The sequence below is a fragment of the Haemaphysalis longicornis genome, unplaced genomic scaffold (genome assembly GCF_048455015.1).
Source record: "Haemaphysalis longicornis isolate Haplotype H1 unplaced genomic scaffold, Haemaphysalis longicornis Haplotype H1 scaffold_6, whole genome shotgun sequence".
NCBI lineage: Eukaryota > Metazoa > Arthropoda > Arachnida > Ixodida > Ixodidae > Haemaphysalis > Haemaphysalis longicornis.
Window position 1 is genome coordinate 165,812,230 of NW_027526407.1, and position 21,449 is coordinate 165,833,678.

Here is a 21,449-nt window from a genome sequence, read left to right on the forward strand (position 1 = left end):
CATCTTTTGGTAAGGTGCAGGGTAAATGGTATATTTACCTGACAGCGGCGCTGGCAGTAGCGAGCAACGTGTCCCACACGCCTGCAGTTGAAGCATATGGGCCGGTTGTCTGGTGTTTTCCACATAGCTGGATTGCGATACCGGGAAGGAACATGGTCACTTCGGGAAACAGCTCTGGGTGGTGTTTGTCGCACCGGTTGGTAGCTCCCCGAACAGGCTGAATGGATGCCCATGTTTGCAAATTGCTCCCGAACAACCGCTTGAATAAGGGAAATGGCGGGAATGTTGCAGTCCGTCCGCTTCAAGTTCGCGGCGTACAATCCTGGTCACAGCATTTTCAGAAGGCCCAATATCCACGCTGCACGCGGCCGGCATAATGTCTCTTTCGACGCCTCACCAACATAGGCGACGAAGAACGAAGTGACCCTCATCTGCACTTCCTTATCGAGAGCCTTATTTCTGCACTATCGGCGCCTTCAGTTCGACTGTACGAACTTAAAGACGGAATTCCGTATCGTTGGAACCTTCGTCCTGACGGCCCTGAATTATTACTTTCCATTCCTGAGCACCTTCGTCTGGGCGTTCGCCAACAACTTCGTGACCTCCTAATTGCTGATCACCTCGGTGTTTCCTGCACCTACAATCGCATCAGACGCCAGTTCTTCTGGCCGGGCCTTTACCGATCGGTCTGTCAGTATGTGCGCTCCTACGACATCTGCCAACGACAGAAAACACCCAATACTCCTCCAGCTGGGCTTCTGCAACCATTGGATATACGAAGTGAACAACTCTTCCCCAGTGGGTTTAGACTTGCTCGGTCTATTTCCCTAGTCAACATCCTGCAGTAAATGAATAACCATCGGCGCCGAATATGCCACAAGTTATGCAATAAAACGGGCTCTTCCTATGAGCTGCGCTACTGATGTTGCTGATATTCTGCTTCGTGACGTCATCCTTCTTCATGGGGCCCCTTGACAGCTCCTTACAGATTGTGGCCGCTCCTTTTTATCACAAGATATTGCTGACATTCTTCGCTCCTTCTCCACCCGTCAAAAGATCACCACTGCCTACCATCCTCGAACTAATGGCCTGACCAAGAGACTTAACCGAACAATTACCGACAAGCTGTCCTTGTACGTCTCCTGAGCCCACCGTGACTAGGACGTGGTTTTGCCATACATTACTTTTGGCTACAATTCTCCGGGTCACGACACTGCTGGCTACTCGCCCTTCTAGCTACTATTCAGCCGTGAACCAGCATTGCCACTGGAATCTTGCCATATCCTATACACATGTCCGACTATGCCCGCACCGCCATAGCTCGTGCTGATCACGCCCGTCTAGTCGCTCGTACCCGCCTCTGCTCATCCCAGAAGTCCCGCAAGACACATTATGAAAGCCGGCACCAAGATCGGCACCTTACACCGGAGTCACTTGTGTTTCTTTGGTCGCCCTCAAGCCGTGTGGGCCTTTGTGAAACACTCTTGTCACATTATTCTGGGCCCCATCGTATACTCCCTGAAGTTAGGTCTACAACATACGAAATAGCCCTTGTTCAACCTGACACGTCACGTCACATCCTTACGGACGCCAAGCATGTCTCCCGTCTCAATCACTATTGCCAAACTTCCGCATCAGGCTCATGAGCACCTAACTGTGCTTCTACCGGCTGGGGTTATGTCGCGGGATGGCTACGCGCCCTATGAAAAAATGTAGACACCGGGAAGTTGGCCCCAGCACGCATGCCTGGTGTGCTGGACGATTGAGTGACGAGGAGGAAGAGGACAAACCATCTCGCTGTCTGGCTGCACCCACTTGAGACTGTGTGCTGCTGTGCTCCCCACCGTGAGACATTTTTAATTATTAACTGCAATAGACCATTTTGCCCGTAACAATATATATATATATATATATATATATATATATATATATATATATATATATATATATCTAGTCACCTTGCCGTTTACCGAAGAAGGTTTAGACGATTTCACTATTGGTTTTGGAGCTCTCCTCTTTTGATACATTTGAGGCTCGGGAACACCGTTTACTGCCAGGCCAATTCATCAAATTAAAATTAAGTAAAGCCATCACGAAGTGTCTCGGTGAATACGTTGGCGAGTCTATATCTACAAAAAACAAATATTTGGATTATATCAACATATGTACTTTGGAGAACGGCACTAACATTCGTTATAATTTTTTTGCTGTAGACTTCCCGATCCCATTCTATGCAAAACCCCCTGTAAAAACCAATCAAATAAAGCAATTCTTTCTCTGAGGTGTCAATTGAAATAAAGATCCCTTTTCTTTCGACGGCAATTATGGTTGAACCATGAGGCCCTCTTTACAAGAAATTAAATTAGTGGGCGTTTGGAATTCTTGTGTTTCATTTAAAAAAATCAGAAGTTTGAGTTCGAGGGGTAATGTCAAAGCCAAAAAATCAAACTGCTTCGTCCGTGTGCGAAAGGCGCAAAAGCATTCTCTTCGCATCCCTAACGCAAGGAACCAAGGCCTCTTTCCGATGACAGGAGGCATTTTTTTGGCTCTTGGAAGTGCATTGTGGTTACGATGCCAAAATTCATGTTACCAATCAAAGCCATCTGGGATTTAAATTGAACACAACGAAAGTACCAGCTCCGGCATGCTTAAGATAACTCATTTTTTTTTTCAAAGTAAAAGACGTTTAGGTTAACCGTAATGGCAACGACGCCAAACACAACTGACATTGTTTAATTAGGGTTTCTTGTTTGGATAATAGGTTGATGTGTAATGCAGTCGTTTGAGCGTACAGAGATATTTTACCCTCTGTTATAGCTTGAAGCAAAAAAAAGCACAATAAAATCAACTGATCATTCCTTTTTATAATTGTTACGTGGTTTACACTACAGGTGGTATGAATAAGTAAAAAAATACGAATCAAACATTTGTTTTGTTTCTCTCATGAAGAGACTCGTAGCGCATATTTTTCAACAGAAGGAGTTTCTTTGCGCCATTGGTACGTTAAGAGCGGCTGCTCAAAAGATACCGCTGAAGTTGCTAAAAAAAATTCGTCGTGCCATGTGAACAATTTTGTTCGCCACTCCAGCGGTATCTTTTTTTATGCCGAGTTGTATGCCGATTTTAGCAATATATAAGCCGATGAGAATAGCGGGAACAAGGCATCAACAATAGAATATACAAAACAATACCAAAACTTAGAATGCCAAGCACAAATTTCTGACATGCCTTGGCGGAGGTCACAATGGCGAGTGTCGGTATTGTTCCTTGTGTAAATGTTGACCCAAAGCGAAGTACAAGGAGAGTCACATGGTGTTTCTTGCATTTTTCTGGAGATGCAATTTCTTCCAGGTTGTTGCTGTACTTCCATTTTTTTTGGCTTATACACAAATGTTTGCCACGCATCTAATTCGCGCCCTGTTCGTCGGCTTCAAATCGATTTCCAGTTTGACTAACCTTCTTGTCAAGACAATGGTGGTGTTCCTTTACTTTCTCTTAGTTTGTTTTCTCTTCATCGGTTAAAGTTGTGTACAAAGTCGGTTGAAAATATTCTTGATATATACGTTTTTCATGATTTATCTTCCAGCTGAAAGAAGGGTACCATAAAAAGTGCAGATCTTCGCATGTTACCTGTCGATATTTTATAATTCTGACCTGTCGATTAATATTAATTTTAAAATAACACTTTGCTATTCCAAAACTTCTGGTTACATGTATAAAAGTAAAAATCTCGGTATATATAACCTGTTTTTCTATCATGTAGGGCACTAGAGGTAAAAAGGCCGACTTGTGTAAATTTTGTAGGTTACTAAACAGCGTTCAGCGCATTGTAGTTTTTCAGCGTAAATTAATGCTCTTAAAATACAGAAAACGAGGTTTTTCTGCAAATACCACATCCGGGAAAGTGTTTAGAATGCAACGGGGTCATCGCAAATCACAGTTCGCATTACAGCTTGACGTCCACAAGCAACAAAACCAGAGAACATGGTGATATGTTTTGTTTCAGCCTTATACAAAAAAACAACATAATAATCATTTTGCGAAGCCGACCTACTCCGCCGCTTATCGTACCTTTACAGACTAAAAGTACCAAAGCCAAGCTCGCTTTTGATGGCCTGGCAGAAAATTGCTAATCTAGGTTCTGGAAGCCTTTTCTGCTCTTACATTCACAGTAAGGCATCTTGTGGCATTGGTGGTATTTGTCACCTGTGCCTCTATAAAACTTGATAAAATTTAAAAAGTCTGGGAAACGCAATAGATGGTTGCCGCCAAACATACTAAAAAATGAAGCACTCATTGGTGGACAGATTTGCGTTTCGCTGTCCAAAAGATTTGAGAACTCCAATATATGACAGTCAGAGCGTTGAGAAGCTGTGACGCAGGCAGTAAAATGCCATTCGCGAGTGGTGGAAACACCAGCCCAATCTCTTTCCTCTTGAATAAATCTCTAGTCCTTCCAAATTTAATGAGGTAATTAGGTAGGAAGCTTGCTCCATAAAATTACAGTTAACAACTTGTTTGTTCCGTGCACTCCTGCGACCGTCCGCTGGTCATCTTTTGTCTCACCGTGCAAGGCATTCAATGTTTCTCCAGTTTGTTTGGTCATACCATTGTCCGAGACCTTTCTTCTGTGCTGTGAAACTCTGCACAAAGGCATGCTTTTACAGAGCTCGGGCAAACCTAAGTTATAAAACGCAACTGTTCCGGCCAAAGACAATAAATTGTGCACACATGTAATCTTGAAAGTAACAATAATAATTCCGTAATACATTAGCTGAATGTGTATGCTAAGAAAAAGGTCAACGCAGCATACTTAGAATTGTAGCAATTCAATGTAAGATAGGAGCGTATGTACCTAGTGTATAACTTATAACCTAATTACCTATGAATTGGATTGAGAGATGATTGCACTCACTTACATGACACCAATGGTGACGCTGTTCTAGGTGAGCGTTCCCAGACACATAGTGCATATTAAACATATTTGTTTATTTGCGTAGTGGTGGTGCTAGTAATCTTCGTAATATCCATAGAAGAGGGCGTATTCTCAGTGGGTGGTGCCGACAAAGTCACCCTGAGCGTTGTAGACTTAGACACGCACAACTGGCGAAGGCTGCACTAAGTAGCGCAATGCTTGAATATTTAAGAAGCTTTAGGAGTTCTTTTTACGTGAGCACTGAAGCACACATCGCCACGCATTTTTACAAGTTTGAAATTGTGGTGTTACATGTTCTGTCGTGGCTTTGCACTTAGCTAGTAGTAGCCATTCTCATATAATTGGAATACGTCTAAATAAGTGACAAATATATGGGAACACGCGTAAGGCCAAACTATGCTAATGTAATTATGGGCGTCCTAGAGGGAGAATTTCTGAATAGCCAGAGCTTAAATTCAATGTATTATAAACTTTTAATTGATGATGTATTCCTGATTTGGATCAACGACCAGACGAAACTATTATTCTTTATAAACGCATTTCACTCTGCGTATCCCTCAATTTCTTTTTCTTTCTAATACTGCCCGTCAACTGTTCAATTTTTTGACGTAAACGTCACCGCCTCAAAGGGCGACTGATCACTAAACTGTACCAAAAACCGATCGACAGGCAACAGTACCTACATTTTCAAAGCAGTCCAATCAAACATTGCCAAACCGGAATTCCCTATACCCAAGCTCATCGTTTTCGTGGAATTTGCACAAAGGAAGAGGACTTCAATTGTAATTACCAGGCGCTACGCTGTGAACTTTTGGAACAAAAATACCCCGTTGAAATAACTGACAAGGCTATACACAGAGCAGAACATTCGAACCGCTCAGACTGTCTCAGATGCACGAAAACCTCCCAAACACCCCCCAAACAAAGTTAGTTTAACACACTCCGCATCTGTTCCCTAAGTCTCGTCTATACTAGAAAACACTATAACATTCGTACCCACAGTGAGCGCCTAAAACGTATGATTCCGGAGCTCCCTCGGGTTGTGTACAGGATAAACAAAAACATTAGGAATGTCCTGACCTGACCCAAAATAAGGACTCAGACGACCGGCGGATGCAGCTTTTGCAGGAAGCCCCGATGTCAAATATGCACGCACATGTCCGCAATGGATACCGCAGCCTGTCTCGTTTGTCTAACAATCAGGGGATACTTGAACTTTGATAGTTCCAATGTGGTATATTTGCTCGAGTGCATGGTGGGCAACCTACAATACATCGGACAAACAAAAAATGTGGCCGCGCATCTGCTCCTTTCGTTGCAAATGTCGTCAAAAGACGATAGTCTTTAACGTCTTTTGTCAAGTAAATGCCTCCCTTCGCTTTCCCGCTCACCTCTCATGTCGTTCCTCTTGCGTCCCGCTCCTCCCAAGGTAAAGACGCCAAAGGTTTGCCTAAATCATTTTAAATTTCCCGCGTTCTACTGCTCCAAACCGGGTGTCTCGACGCCAACGCTGCGGTACGGCGAAGACGCGTGTGAATCGACGCGCCCTACTTCAACGTTTATAGAACCGCGTTTCCCTAGTCCACGTGCGTTCCCAGCAGACCGTGGAACATATATAGTGGAACCTTTCGTAACTCTTGCCACTTGATTTCTTCAAATGACGCCAGAAGTTATATGGCGCGGGCGACAGCAGGCGACGGCGGAGTGATATTTTTTTCTTCCGTTGATAAAGTATTTAATCTCGCCAAAATCAAACATGTACGATTTTTTGTAAAGGAACGCTGCAAATATTACTTCTGTATTGATTTGTTGTCTTATATATGCGTAATATCGTGTTGGTCTTCAACAATATTGACAAGTATGAACATTACACCGGACTTAGACGGACACATTTAGCTGTGACTATATAAGACTATGGCGCAGGCATTGTTTTACTTTGGCCGGGTGGCTGAATCGAGTCACAGACAGACAGACGGACAGACAGACAGACATAGACAGACCGAAATTTCTGGGTTTAAGTAGCCCAAGAAAGACTATCGTCGTTAAAAGTCGTGCAGAACTAGGTGTAATATTCACAACCCACATTACAAAACTCTGCAATCTCTCCCGCTGACAAAACACGTTAGCAGTCCTTGGAACTCTTTTGACCACATCAGAGCGATGATTTTAGAATCTGGGATACTCTACCACCACGGTCAACTAATCCGCGAATCGTACTTTATTTACAAGTTCAAATCCGCATCCTAAGGCATTAATGAGAGGTCGGGGAAATAATGGTCTTGGCTGGGTACCTGAGCCATTCACACCTTTTTTTGTTTTGTTAGTTTCATTTATATACCGAACACCAGTCGGACTCTACAGGTTCCCCCTCCCCTTTTTTTGTCCTCTCCTTGTTTTTGTCGTGAGTAAAAGCTATCTACCCAATGCTCCTCTGCTCCCGCGTCCCACTCACTCCAGTTGAGAGGTGGGGGCGATTACTACAGTTGGCACCGCCTTTTGGACGATACATTTGTTACCCCGAACGCGCCGTCCACGCGGTCATTCGCCATGCGCGCGATTTCTCCTCAGCTCCGCTTCTTGGACAGTTTATATAACTCTAAAATTTTTTATTCACCACTTTTTTCTATGCCTCCATTCGGCACTGACATGCTTTGATTTTATACACGGAAACTTCTTGAGCCTTACTAGTGAACGATTTGATCGCAACTTACACGCAGGAAATACCTACCTACTATAACTACATATTCTTATAACTGGTTGTGTGCTTGCGCGTGCGCCCATAGGACTTCTGTTAACTTGTGAAGTGCCCTGACATTCCCCACGCCGCCTGTCTATGGTATTTTCAGTAATAGCTGTGTAACAGGCGGCCTCCTTTATGTATTTCTTTTCCTTGAACTTTGCCTATTGTGTGTTGAAACGTTCACTGCTCCTTTTGTTTATTCCAGTACTTTGTGCGTGAGGTGTCTGTTTTTCAACATCTTCCAACCCTGTCTTATTTCAATGGAATGAAGTTGTTTATTGCTTTGCTTTTTAGAAAAGAGTTGGTCGCCCGAGGTTCCGCATTTCCAGTTACTATGAAAAGTTGCTGTCAGGAACAGCATCTTAACAGTAGCCGGTGATCATTAGGCTTGCGTGGGGTAGAAGGGTGACATAATCGTCGGCGATCTTTAAAACAGCATGGTGTTCGGGGTTCGGTTCCAGTATTATGGAGTCATCGGAGGAAAAAGATATGGACTTGGCCTGTAGATAAATTATTCTACCATTTCCCATCAAAAAGGCCATTCCAGGAATTACAGGAATTATGTCCCTGGAACAGTCATGCAAAATGACGAACGCCACAGGGTACATTGTACCCTCTATGCTGACGCCCGGTGTGTCCGTTCAACTTGGCGTCACGAGATGGCCTGCTGCCGCAAATGACGCAAGTGGTCCGCTCATGGCAAAGTTGTCGGCACCCGTGTCTGTCAGTGCGACTAATTCAAAGCTGTCGATGGACAGCTGAATGTCGGACGCTGCCTTCCTAGAGTACCGGGTGCGTCGGGACACCGTATCTCGGCTTGTGCGTGTTGACGGTCGGGCACTGTGCGTCGTGGTCTTCGCTTTCTTCTCACCGGCAGGTTCAGTCATGCGGGGTATGCGGCCCGCCGTTTTGCTATCGTCGTGTTCGGGAGTCATGTCAGGGTTAGGTGGGGTCGTCGGGGTGGGGGCATGTCGTGAATGATGGTCTTCAGCGAGTTATTTCGGCGTTGGACGGTTTTCGTTTTTCCACCGTTGCGCAACTTCACCTCCCGAAGTTGCAGCTTTGAGTTTCCTCTGCGTGGGTGGGGGACCATCCACGTAAGAAGTCAGCATTGCTAAGGCATCTAGGCGATTGGTATGGGTAGGGCGACTGTGAACTGTTGAAGCGGGCCGCTTCTCAGTTCGTGTTGGATAGGTTCTTTGATCTTTCTAGGGCGCTGGCCTGGTCACGGGTGGGAGGAGTCGACGGAAAATCCTCGCAAATGGAGCCTCTTGTATTTAAAGCGACGGTAGATGTGGTCGGCCGCTCCGCCATTTAACACTGCGGACGATTATTGGGGGTCCCATGCATCCTTCTTCCTCGGCATCTGGTTTTGGGCTGCAGGAGGTGGTGCTGGCGACAGTGGACGGCGGTACGGCGGGGCCTCTTGACAACGGGTTGGAGCAGGTGTGGGTCGAAAAACAGCCGCAGAGTAGGTCATCGCTTCTGGTTTGCGGGGTGCTTCCGACAGCGTAGAAGTCTCGAGTGCGAGTTAGTCTTCACCTCGGATCACGTCAGTCGGGGAGGCGACTTCAGGTTGAGGCGTTGTTGGGGAAAGCTTCCTCAGTTGTTCGCGAACGACGGTGCGTATCGTTTTCCGTAAGTCTTCGGTCGCAAATCTAGGGGCGTTGACGGGATTCGCCAAAAACGCGTGGAGTGGTCGATCATATCTCCGCGAACGCATGTCTGGGGTCCTCTCGATCATGGAAGCCTCGGACATGAACTCAGCGACGGTTTTATAGGGGTTGCGAATGATTTCTGGGAAAAGCTCTTGTTTAACTCCCCGCATCAAGCGCTCCTTCTCTTCTGCCATTTCGGGGTCAGCTCGTCGAAACGGCACCTTCATCTCCACAACGAACACCACAACACTTTCGTTACGGTGTTGGATTCGCATCTGCAACAGTTCAGCTCGTTGTTTCCATAGGACAGTTGTGAACGTTTTCAAAAAGTCCCCTTTGAACATGCTTCATGCGTGTCAGCAAGCTCTCGTTTTTTCAAACAAGACTTGAGACGAGTCTGCGAGGTAGAAGGGTTTCTTCTCATCCCATCTGAAGGCCTCAGGGTTTCTTCATCTTCCCATCGGTTGAAACTTCCACGCGCTCCAGCTTCTCCACCCACTCTTCTGGTTCTTCACCAGGGGATCCTCGGAATGATGGGGGCTTCCCAGGTTGCTGCAGAACGATGGGAGGACTAGCTTAGTTGACCATGGTGATGCTTGCGACGTCTATCTTTTTCACTTTCTCCGGGAGAAGACCTTGCACGGGTGGTAAACATTTCAGGCGGCGGCTGACACTTGTTGGACTGGGTTAGCGGCTTCCAGAGGTTGTAAGGAGCATAAAGGTTGCGTACCCAGCATTTACACCAGATGTCACGAAGTCAAAAACTTGTCTTCAAGGGAAACACGTCTATTGGAGCGAACTTGCACTCCCCTAAAAACTCAAAGAATACACAGATGGGGAAGCCGCACTCAACAAAATGGCGTGCTCCACCGAGCGTCGGCAATCAGAATACCGGGGCGTGTGCTCTGCAGGCGCCGCGGTGTTTTTTGAACCATCGATTGACATCTAGAACATTGTAGACCAAAGGAGATTTTTCGAGGCTAGTGACGTTAGGGAGAAACGCTCTTCGTATCAGAATGAGATAACCCGTGCGGCATAAAAATGAACAATGTGACACGTGCTTTGATTTGAACACAGATAACACAATCGGGTACGGCCGGGTAGTAAAAACAATGCCTAGTTCGAGGCAATATATATCCGGTCGGCAGCGTTACTCGGCCAGCTTAACAATTTCCCTAGTGTGCAAGACACCCACAATCCGAGTTACTGAACGAGCGTCCACGAAACTGCGCAATCGCTGCCAACCAGAAAATACGACTGAAGAGTACAGATACAACAGCTTGCGTCCAAACGCGGTTGTTGGGGCCGAGCCAACTCTAGTAAAGAAACGAGGCAATCATACTACGTGGTAGATAAACGCATAAGTTATTCCAGCTGCTGCGGGCTTGCACTGTTCGATATTTTACGTGCATCCGGTAGTATCATCCTGAATAGATACGGTCTCCAACCGTTCCCGGGAACAGACCCCTTCCAATCAAATCAGTTTGCGACGGAAACATATTCCTGCACCGGCGTTGTGACATGATACATTAAACCGCCATACATCAGCTCCATCGGGAAGAAAAATAAGAAAGGCCTACATAACAAAATTATTGAAATTACGCCCTAACGACTAACAATATACGGTATGTGACGTCCAATTACACAAAACAAATATTTCTCTTGCGATTTGTTATTCCGTCGGTTGTGTCGCCATTCCCAATAGGGAAATACATGGATTCTCTGCTAGCGTCCTTTTAAACTACATCTTTTTTCTTTCGAACAAAACTTTTAGATTTTTATTCCGCGTCATTTTATTGAGCAAACCCGACGCTATTTTTTACCATTGAGAAAAAGCGTGTTACCCTGAAGGTGCATGTTGATGTCTTCCACAATACAGCAATTTTTGCCTAAAAAGAACGCTAATTTCACGCCGTAATATTCATCCTTTCTCCATAGGGATTGTGTCCAAAATTTAGTATTGTCTGGGTTCTTTGTTTTCCAAACATCACCACAACAGATTTCTGCGAAAACGTCCTGACATCTTTATACACAAAAACTCAAAGACTAAGTTTATTTCTGCAAAAGTTGGTTTAAGAATTTCCTGAAACATTTTTACCCGGCCTGGCATGGAACCGAGAAAATGAATAAGAAGGGTGAATATATTTGCACACAACCAGCAGTTTACGAGCAACAGAGGAACTCAGCCGTTTAGTGACACTTCCTTAGTTTCACTCAATGTAACTTTCCTGAAACAAGTTTTGGTACGCAATATAACAAAAATACCAACCTCCGAATGGACAGATCACAAAAATAAAGATATCACAATGAAAAACCATTTATTACCTTTCCATTGTATGGGCATGATTGTAAAGCAAACGTATTTTTTGTTCTGTTTTATTTGGGCCTGCATATTGTGAAATGAGAACAAAAAGATTACCAGATATAAATGTTTAAAAATATAAACATCAATATTTTTCTATATAGCAAGCTCCTATGTGGCACATGAATTTCTGGTTACACACCATTTTTGTTCAATATCAAACTTGAACATAAATTAACATTCATCAGAAGTGAGCTGCTGCATTTAAATTCCTTGATCGCTGTTTGCGAACTGAACTGTTCATTTTCCAGGGCCGGTCCGAAAATGTGGAGCTCCGCCATGGGATTTTTTAGAGTTTTGAAGTAACAAAACGTAATCAAAAATGTACTTACTTGTGTAAGGAGACATTGGGTTTACCAAAAACACTGCACAAAGAGAGGTCACATCTCGGTACAAAACCTGCTCGGATTGAAACGGTACGAACGGAAGTGGACCTGTTCAAAGAAAAAGCACCACAGCTCATTGCTATTTGCTCAGACTATGCATAGGTTTGTAAATTGAAAACATCACTGCAGTAATACTCCTCTATAACAAATAATTTTCCTTGATCCAAATGTGGCTACCCTACTTAACACCGTACTCCTACAGAATACACCGTGTAGCGATATTTGCTTCACGGTAACATATTCTTTTGATGTATTGCCAAACCTGGCCAAGCGTACAGATGAATAACTGCGCAATTTTTCGTTTCTTGTCAGTTAAAGCTGTTGTTTCTATAAATGCAAAAACACTGTTTTACGCCAAGCATACTGAAACAGCCATGGGTCGCCGAGACCGCTTTGAACATATCGCTTCGAAGCGCACTCTTAGAACTATGTAATGGAATTCACCTTGAGAGACTGAAAAATCACAAAAAAGGGTGGCGTTACCAAATTGTGATACAATAAAAAGACAATAAGATACCAGTTTGATAACAGGCACTACAAGTTTCATGGACTTTATATCATACACGAAGCATAAAAGAGTCTGCACAAGTAAAATAAAAGCAGGATAATAATCACGACCCCCACACCAAAAAGCGTGCGAAACCGTTTTTGAAATTCTTCGAGATTGTTAGTATCAAAAGCGGCAGCAGGTAGTTAGTTTTCATTTGAAAGACGATAAGAACTACGACTCAGAGCCACACCCACTTTCTGATCATTGCGAAAACGCGATGAAACTTAGCGTTCCAGGATTAACAATCCATTCATAAATATGAAATCATGGGATATATTCCGGACAACATAATTTACAAACAGGTACATGGGACAGCGATGGGCGCTGCCGTATAGATCACCGATGCAAACCTTACGATGGGAGTCACTTCAGCAACGTGCATTCAACTCGTTCCGTCCTGCGCACAAAGCATTTTGGAGCTACGTAGACGATTGCTCAAGCATATTTGAAGAGGAGGCACTGACTTCATTTAGAGTGCAACTGAATAGCAAGCAGGACTCAATCAAGTTTACCGTAGATGTGGAGCAGCCGGGCCAGCTTCCATTGCTCGAGTTTCTAGTAAAGCGCTAAGGAAAATACTTGACGTTCAGCGTGTACAGAAAGACCGTCCGCACGGGTGGCTGTGAAACCTGTCTCCCACAAACGGTCTGCAATCGCCTCACTTCTAAGCTGTACAAAAAGGGTTAGCAACAAAGTGGAAGTGTTTGCTACTAATATACAGCATTATAATTTGGACCTCTCTGCGAGTGGATACCTTGACTCATTTGTGCGCTCCATGGAACGTGAGCTAGAACCCCTTGCACTGTGCGGCAACACGCGCCCCAAGAATCCTTCTCTGATACAGTGTGTACCTGAAATTAGCGAACACGTTACACGTGTTCAGCGCCCCTACAGTGTACATAAAGAGCGGGTGCCAAAACAAAAATTATTGCATTCCCTGGTGAATGCGATGGACACGCTAACGAAAATAAATTCTCAGGCGTTATATACAGCATTTCCTACGCAGACTCTGATCGAAACTATGTCGGCGAGGCACGTAATTTTCACAAAAGGTTCAAGCAGCACAAGTATTAGGTAAGAAAGAAAAACGTGCCTAATAACGCTCTTCCCGAACACGCAGAAGCAATTCGCCAAGAAATAAAATAGTCCAATGCGAGAAGAAATGAGAATGAGAAGAATTAGACCGAACGGCTACATCCTTAACTCCTGATAAACCAGACCACGGGGAACTAACATAATAGCAACTAGGGTAACTTACCCCACCTTTACGCAAGTTGGCTACGTCACACCTTGAAGACAACACAAACGAATCACGTACGCCCCACTTCTCATTGTCAACAAGGGGCCCGTGCAGGCGTCAAACGATTTGTTTTATAATTTTATGCAATATTGGTTTGTGCGATTTTTAATAGTTGCTGGAAAACACACGGGAGCGTGAAAAGTTCCACATATCTCATTCGTTGTAAATGATAGTGTTATGTTGATTTGTGTACAGCAGCTCGACAATCGTAGTTAGAGAAATTTGGGCTGCACAGTTCTGAACGGCCTGTAGAGTCGTGATTTTTCCGGTGATACAAAATCGTAGTTGCGATTTTGTATCTTAATAGCAACTTTTGCTTTTCTGCTTAATAGCAACTTTTGCAAAAAAAGGTGGTAGTAAGGTGCCCTCATATATACACATTCTTGTATATCCGACCACCAAAAGCTTTGGTGATACCACAGCTCACGTGGTAATTTTAAAAAAAGAAGGAAGGTGACTATAACACACGAGTATTTAGGCAGTTTTTCTTTTTTCAGGCGTCCTAATAATGGTTTTAGAAGAATGGTCTATATTTTTCACCTATTAGGAGCACTATTTCGCATTCGTTCATTTTGTCATCTTTACTTTGAAGTGCCAGCTTGACATTACCTGCCGGTGCGTAGAATTACAGTGTCATTATATTTTAATTAATTCGGTATATGGCAAAATCAGAGCAAAGTGTTTCAAGCGCATAATTATTGATTCGGCAAAACATCGATGTTAATAAAATGTAAAGAAAGAGCATCTACCTAATCTACACCAGCGTTTATTAGAAGTTTGAAATTCTAGCAATTGACATAAGCGAATTGTGAGCTATTGGCTAAAAGTAATTTATTTCGAACAATATACTTCGGTTGAATCTTGAGGCTGCTTTTTCTAAAAAGAAGTGAGCTTGGCGGAACCTTTTTAAAAGATTTAAAACAGTCTAACTCTACACCTAAAAACTCACTGCAACAAATAAGAGTGGGGTGAAAAACTTCGGCTCATATTAGTAACTGCCCTTCTCATGAATATAGTTTTCTTAACCCGTAGTGCATCGGCATGAAAAAAACAGGACTGAGGAAAATGAACTGGCTCAAAATATACGACTGGTTACGTACGTTTTCTGCAAACACTAGGTAATAATATACGACAATTATTTCTTCGATAGCCCTTCTCTTCAGACAAATCAGCGACATCACCTATGCAGCCTTTCAATTTCTGATTACGAATTCTGAGACAAACACTGTTCAAATATTTCAGATATTATGATAAAAATGCAAATGTTAGTTTTAGTGAGAATGTTTTGTTGGTGGTTTCAAATATTTTCATAGTAGAAAAATGTTCTGGCAGCTCGTGATTCGACCAATATTACTTTGCAATTACGTAATTTTTAACGTTTTGCCGTTCTGACGTCTTCAGTCTTAAAAGTATTAAAGCTAACAAACGGAAATTTAGCGCTACGGCACAGAAAATACTACCACAATGTTTTTTGCCATTAGTTACTTTACAGGAAACGCAACTTGTTAGTCTTTTCAAAGTGCATCATAGTTAATGTTCTTTCTATGCCCCGCCAACAAATTTTGTACCTTCATATCTTTTCTTGCGCAATTCTGACCTTTATACACACTCCCCTGCTGGGCACTACGGTGGCATAGCAGCATTAGTTAGCATCCTTTTTTTTCTGCCTTTGCAGTTCGCAGGTTAATAATCTCCGTTTTCACGCTGAAGGTCGAGTGCAGCTAACCCTCGTGTGTTCAAGTTTTTTTTCTGGGGCTGTAGTACCTCTACTTTAACGTTTACGCACTCATGCCCAGGTGGAGGCTTGAGCAACCCCTCGCCCACTAAATTCGGCGCAACAGAATATAACAGCTCCTCCGTTTCGGTGGCCTAACTACGTCCCATAGGCCAGTGCACTTTGCCTCCACAAAACGAATAATTAAATCCGAAAATGTATGCATATATTCAAGCTAATATTCTCCAGCGAGAAACAAAGAACCACAGAAAATGTGTTTTCGCCGTAACCGAACAACTTTTGCCAAAATATTGCATAACGTCTTAGCAGTAGATCCGCTTTGCATAGCGCGATAAAAATATATATTTGCAAAGGCATAAATGTTTGCTTCGGTTGCGGAAGCACAAACGCTTTTCTTCGCACAGCAGATAAAGTACACAAAAGTATTAACAAATTGTATAAAATGAAACTTTGGTACGTCACCTGCAAAGCCAACCATCATAATTGTGCCACCCGGTTCCCGTTGCCAGTCAACAATTTCCCCCAACAATTCTTCTATAGTTTTGTTGCGTATGCTTGAAAGAATATAAAATAATATAAGAGAAGGCACTGACAAATTTTGTTAGGAAAAAAACCTAACATATTTTAGTTATAACAGTACTTACCTGTATGGAGGGAGCAGAAACATTCTTTTAAACCAGATGTGGCTCGAATTCCAACTATGAACCAGATCTACTTGACACCTTAACCGGGGACCTTTGGTTGTTCGATTGTATACCCATATGGCGTCATGTGTAAAGTAAAACTGAAAAAAACAACGGTGAATGACCTCCTTGAAGCGCTAATTATGCCATAATTTTTTAGCTGCGATTGAAACGTACTGGTTGTGTTGTTTTAAAAAAATTCACATTTTAAAACCTTGCCAAACACCTGCACTTGAGAAGAAACATATAAGTTGTAAACCACATAGATTGGCAGGATGTCCTTCAAAGGCTTCGTACATTTTACCCCAAAGAACACAGTGCATAAGATGTAAGTCGAAAGATTAAACTAGAATTTCTACTGCTTGCTGCCTACAAGTTTGGTGCTGTGGGCTTTTATCAATATGTACTTTTTATTTAAATTTTTAAATAAAATTTAAGTGTTATTTTGAAAGGACTTGACACAACTTTATGTTTTCCATGCAACTTTTTTCTCTACGTATATTAACTTTCTAACACCGGCATATCAGATACGACGCCTGCAACTGTTCTAGCATAAGTACGTGCCAATATGAATTGTTTCGGTTGCGATAATCTCGACTCCAACACTTGGCCAACGTATGATAACCCGCAGGGTACTTTTGAAACGTCAGAATAAATTAATGCACAAAAGAAGCGAATTTCCGAAAATATATGTTGCCCAATAATTATATTGCAATGAATATCCATGTTTATGGAAGAAAAAACTGAGTGGATATATAACTGAGAACAGGTAACCTTGGCGGGAACAGTATTTCCTATTATGCTTACCTCTACGTTTTAGTCTTCCGATTATCCTAATTGGTTGCATAAAAACGTAATATTTTGGGTACGACCGTTCAGTACAATGCAATGATACCATGTTTGTATAAACATTGCACTGTAATTTTTGTATGTACCCTATATTGCAAAATTGCTCCATTTTTTTCGGTTGCAATACTGCCATGTATAATCGCGAGATATATAAATGTGTTCCCGGGTTTTTATTTATGTCTAAGTGGTCTAGAGGCAAAATTCACTCACTCCCCATTTCAGCTTTTTATTCAAGAACAGGTTTCATCGTAGTTCAGAGTACACCAGCGAAAAGTTTTTGTAGTTCTGCAATAAGCATGAACAACTGCAAAAAGTATTTATAACAACGACACACAAATTTCGCTCAACTTCAGGCGACGAAATGGTTTATCTTGGGCCATGAATACAGCCTTCTACTGCAGTGTTCGGAAATACCCGTCAAACCGGTTATTTGATTAAACGGGCTTTTAGCGACTTAGCTTTTAAGCCGATGATACGGATGTTCAGATTTTAAAAAAGAGATATTTACTACAGAAAGTTTCAATAGCCTGCTGACCGGATCTCGGAAAAATTGATGGTTGGGCGTGATAGATATGTCTTTTCTGATGTCTCTTCTGATGTCTGGTCGTGATGTATTCTCTGTGTCTGCATTGAAGCAGCCACCGAGAAGACATCGTCTTAAAAAAGCGGACTACGAGAGACTGACTCCATAAATGGATGACACTGAACTTGCTGCATTTCGCCAATATCTTTCTTATGTGTAACGGAGATAGGGATATCCAAATATCCGGATAGAAAACCGGTTAACAAGGTACGCTGAGCAATCAGTATGGTTCTGCCGTTATTTTTCGGTCAAATACGAATAATCAGTGAATTAAGCAAATGAATACCCTTTATACTCTCGCAAACTGTTTTGCCGTTTCTTGTTGTTACGCCTGTGCTGATTTCAGGACACAAAGGTGGCCTACTATTTCCGGCCCCATTCCTCCTTTTAAATAGCTTAATTTGTCTCACTAGACTACCGGTTCACAATTGCAGGAGCGCGAACACGGTGATCATAGTTTTTAATGGCTCATTTTAAGCGCCATACTTCAATGCCACAGTAGAAAACTTTCAGTGGCCAAGTTGAAATTCTTGCCGCCATGTTCTATCCTTTATTGCATGGTAATTCGTAGGCAATCGGAAAGGTGCTCTGTGTATTGAGGCTGTCGTGTCACCTGGGTTAGAGAAAATGCTGGTGTTTATAAAATATGGCTTAAATTTTACGTTGACAGAAGACCGAAAGAGAGGCAAGTCTGTTGTTTGTAATGTACAAAAGATGTTGCAAGGTTCACAAACTGTAGCTATACAGTTCAACGCTAGAATTTTTTTCAGTGCTTCCGGCAACGTTAGAATCGTTTACCCGGAGTACAAAGAACCGGTTAAATCCTAAAGCTTGCGTCTGAATAAAAACGCGGCGTACAATACGCTTTCCTTTTAAGGCCAAGTGCAAAGAGGAGGTCCGCAATCTGCTTCTGATTTATTACAGTCAGCTAGGCCTGGCTATGAGGCGTAAAAAAATTGCATTAGGTGGGTCGCTTTCTGAAGAAGAAAAACACGCATGAGCAATGTTGCCAGCGGTTGTACGTAATATTAGGCAAAGGTTTGCCCTGAAAAGAGTCTTGGGGCTAAAACCTATGGCATAATTATACTACCTTGGGAAGTCCTCGGCTATGAGGCTTAAAATATTACTTGAAGTGATGCGGTGCGCCGCATAGTCTGAAAAAAATGTTGTATGACCAGTTTGTGTAGCTGTAGAAGCTAATGTTTGTCACATGTTTTCCTATAAACATTTTTGGTATTTTCCCCGAAGTACCTGCCCAGGAATCTTATTTCCACCGTTATGCATTTGTAGAGCGTTAATGTTGCCTGATATTTATTCCGAAAAAGTGGTCAACGACACGGCCACCGAATACGAAGATTACACCCGTTCACCACATAACAGGCTCGCGGTCACTTGGACTGCTTGTGGTATACGGCCTTTTGATGCGTAGAACGTCAAAGGGAGCAGAAGGAGACACGATCGCCGTAGACATGCTTACAACTAGCTGCTGTGGACATGCCTACGTGCATTCAACATGCCACGCCTGCTTAGCACGTTTTTGGTAAGTTACGTGGGACGAAAAAAGTCCATAGTTAAGGTTTCCGTGACTTTAAGGACTGGTTATAGCAGTCGGAGCGTTTGGGAACCGGAGCATTTCCATGAACATTTAAGGAACGCAAGCTATGTCATGCATGTTTACCTTGATGTTGAAGACTGTACCCAAATGCGATTCAAGAACTATGAAGACGCGATGTTGTCCTGACAAGAGTTCCGCCGTCAATAAATATTGACTTCTCTAAACAGAGATCACAGAAAATTGTGGATTCTGCACTCGAACGCCGGAATTGTGGCCGCAAAAAGATTGATACTACTTACGCCGAAGACACGCCGGCCTTTTTAAACGTGCTCACTCTACCGTACCTTTCAGGAAGGCTAGGCCTCACCTGTTGCGCAGAGTGAGTAAAGAAAAAAAATCTCCTCCGGACAGGTACGAACTCCCCCCTATGACAGTTCGAGAATTTCTTAACGATGCTACGGCAAGGCTGAATAATGTTCAAGAAAGGGATCAGGATCACCATCGTTCAAAATCCCATGTGTGCAAGTGGAGCACAGATGGAAAGTAGTATGCTGGGCGAACTCGTGAGACAACCATTCCTAGAACACCTCCACGAAATACAACGGGAGACTGCACCAACAGCATTAGCATCCATCGGGTGTATCTCTCACACCAAAGGTGGGCTTGCCATAGGAGGACCAAAACTATTTATTTCTAAGGGCCACCTTTCACTACCATTAGTTTTAACCGCTTTACGCAGGGATTATTCCGGTATCTTGATCCAACTGTGTGCCTGAGCAATTCAAGTTCCCTTTTCACGACTTACAGTCGGGGATACCTTCGGTAATTGTATTAAGGGCGTGGCAGTTACCCGTGGCAACGGTGTGCGAAGCGTGGTTACAAAGGCTGCTCTTATAATAGTCTTTGTGCTTCCCTAACAGTAAGAAGCATTACAAAAAACGGCTTATAAACTAAAGGATGCGTCTTACAAATGATTTAAACTGCACTCTCCGCTCCTAAGGCCATGTGTATTACAATCTACCATCCACCAACTATCATGTACCATCTACCATGTGGTCTACCATCTACAAGAGGTGGTGTACAATCTTACTGTGTTGTGTTAAAGGTGCATGTTTGATAAATTGCACGGGCACAGCAATTGTCTGTGCAAAACGAGTACTTTTCGCACATAGTTCGCATGCCGCACACGTTCTTCCAATAATGTTTTATTGCATGAATACTGTAAATGAAGCGCCATGATAAATTTACACGTAAGGTAAGTGAACGCCATGTATTTGTCAAACCAAACATATTACTGGGTTTTTGTTTTCGTCCGCTGTTTATAAAAGCTGTCGTATCTCGTCGACGTTTGAATCTTTTGCAGTAATGGTTAGGGCAGGAATACGTCTACTTCTGTTTGGTGTTTATACCTGTGCGTTGTTCATCATGCACCACAAGTGCAATTACAGTCGTTTCTGTATATGAAAAGTACCTGCAAATCATCGTTTTGCTTCTGCACCCCCATGACCTGGTTATTCGTATTTTGTTGGAGGTGGTCAGCATAATCCGTGTTCGCAGTTCGAAGCATTGGCTATTCATTTTTATGAACTGAGCGAAAATTCTAGTTTTCAGCATCTCACTTCTAGTTTATATCATTGCAACCGAAAGGCTCCTTTATGCGAGTGAATAAATGTGACCACGTTGTTTAGACACTTAGAGCACTGTTCTTGTCTATGCACAGTGTTAAAATAGTCGCGCTACTCTTTGCAGAATGAAAGCTGGCTGCGGAGTAAACGGAAAGCGTTTTACATAAACTCACCAAAGTCTCTACACTTTCCTCACGAAAACATTAGAGTCGGAGAAAATTGCCACTACTCACAAACCCCGCTGATACATTTCTTTTTACTACACACCCTTGAGTATATTTCAGGTAACCAACCGTGCAAAAAGCCCACCAAGGGTTTATGATTATTCTCGACAAGTAGTTAAGGCAATTCAAAATCTTTATTGTAAATCAAGTAATCACTGCTATGGTTGGCCTTAACGAAAAGTGGCACTGGTAAGATCAACCTAAAGCAAGAATCTGTGTTTAAGATACGCGCCTAAGCCCCCAACTAAAGATATTGCGATGAA

The 21,449-nt window shown here is 43.0% G+C and overlaps 1 long non-coding RNA gene across 3 annotated transcripts in view; it reads right to left on the minus strand.

Annotated features, from left to right (window-relative positions):
- The window catches only part of LOC144141251 (uncharacterized), a 171,564-nt gene that overhangs the window by 15,014 nt on the left and 135,101 nt on the right, over window positions 1-21,449 (minus strand). For all 3 annotated transcript variants that reach the window (XR_013316496.1, XR_013316495.1, XR_013316497.1), the window contains exons 2-4: window positions 16,312-16,451; window positions 16,130-16,221; window positions 12,029-12,130 (exon numbers count right to left, since the gene is read on the minus strand). This is a non-coding gene — a long non-coding RNA (uncharacterized LOC144141251). The remainder of the gene's footprint in view (window positions 1-12,028; window positions 12,131-16,129; window positions 16,222-16,311; window positions 16,452-21,449) is intronic.